Source organism: Octodon degus, unplaced genomic scaffold (genome assembly GCF_000260255.1).
Source record: "Octodon degus isolate 3935 unplaced genomic scaffold, OctDeg1.0 scaffold00141, whole genome shotgun sequence".
Classification (NCBI taxonomy): domain Eukaryota; kingdom Metazoa; phylum Chordata; class Mammalia; order Rodentia; family Octodontidae; genus Octodon; species Octodon degus.
Window position 1 is genome coordinate 5,638,288 of NW_004524717.1, and position 1,324 is coordinate 5,639,611.

At 37.8% G+C, this 1,324-nt stretch overlaps 1 pseudogene; it reads right to left on the reverse strand.

The window, feature by feature from the left end:
* Nucleotides 1-559: 559 nt before the first annotated feature.
* Nucleotides 560-1,313, reverse strand: LOC101574055 (annotated as a pseudogene).
* Nucleotides 1,314-1,324: the final 11 nt, after the last annotated feature.

Below are 1,324 nucleotides of genomic sequence, written 5' to 3' on the forward strand. Positions count from 1 at the left end.
AGGAGGAGCGAAGACCAAAGGCGCACTAGTCTGCTAGCTACAGAGATAGCAAACTACCCCTCCCTCCACCCTAAAATTCCTTCCCAAGGTAAATAAAAAATATACAAGGGGAAAAAAATTAAGATACACTTATCTACAGAGTAAGGATTTCAAAATATTAATGTAATCCCTACTTTAAAAAATTTAACTAGAGTCATCTGGCCATTTCTGATTACATCTTAAGATGTATCCAGATTCATTTCTATTGATCACTAGATACTTCTAGTAAAAAATATTAGCTTTCTTCCCAAATATTTTAACCATGAGTGTGACTTCAGTGTGTTATCTCCCAGGTTAGTTATCACGCAGTGGAGGAGAAAAAGTAGATGTTCAAGCAGCGAGCAACAGTTATGGCTCTTTTACACAGTGGCACTGGAGTGCCTATTGAATACTCCAGGAACAATTCTAAGAGCAAGAAAATTCATGCATGTTAGTAAATACATCATAATCATAATTTCACAGTTGAAATTTCTTCAGCCATTGCGCTTTCTTCATAGGGGAGTCCTGGTTCTTGTTAATGTTATGGTGACTCAGCACTTGAACTAGCAGCCTTCTTTTTCTTCTTCTTACTGTATTTACTATGCTTCTTTTTCTTTTTTGTTTTTCCGTTGCTTTTTCTCGTTCTTCACTGCTTTTCCTCTTTTTCACTCGTACTTCTTCAGTATGATCTGATTCTGACAAAGACTCAGATGAAGAAGGTTTGTCTTCAGCATACATCTTTCTTTTCTTGGTAAGTCCTTTACTGTCCTTTTCTTTCTCAGTTGAATCCTTTGACTTCTTTTTCTTTTTTAATCTATCCTTACTGTCTGACTCAGTTTCTGACAGGGAGATTTCAGAAGATTTATATGAATGGTTCTTCTTCTCCTTTCTCCTTTTTGCTTGCTTTTCCTCATCCTCAGAATCTGTAGAACTGCTGGAAGAATCAGAGCTCGATGAAGAAGAAGATGAATATCTACCAGATTTCTTCTTTTCTTTCTTCTTTCTCTGTGTTTTTTTTGTTTGTTTGTTTTTATGAGCTCTCATTTCCACTTAATAATTTCTCTCTGTGCTCTTCTAGTTCTTTCTTCCAATACTCATTCATTTTTTTCTTCAAATTCAGCCAAAGCCTTAGAGGCTTTCTTTTTCTTTTCTAGCTGCTCTTTCACGTCTTCCCAGGTAGGCCTGGGTCGATTCAGAGAATCCTGGATGGTTGGCCTTGAAGGCTGGATTGGACCTCTTGATCTGGCCATTGCTGTTGGATTCATGTAGGCCACCCGATTGTCCTGTTTCCCCATGGTGCCGGACA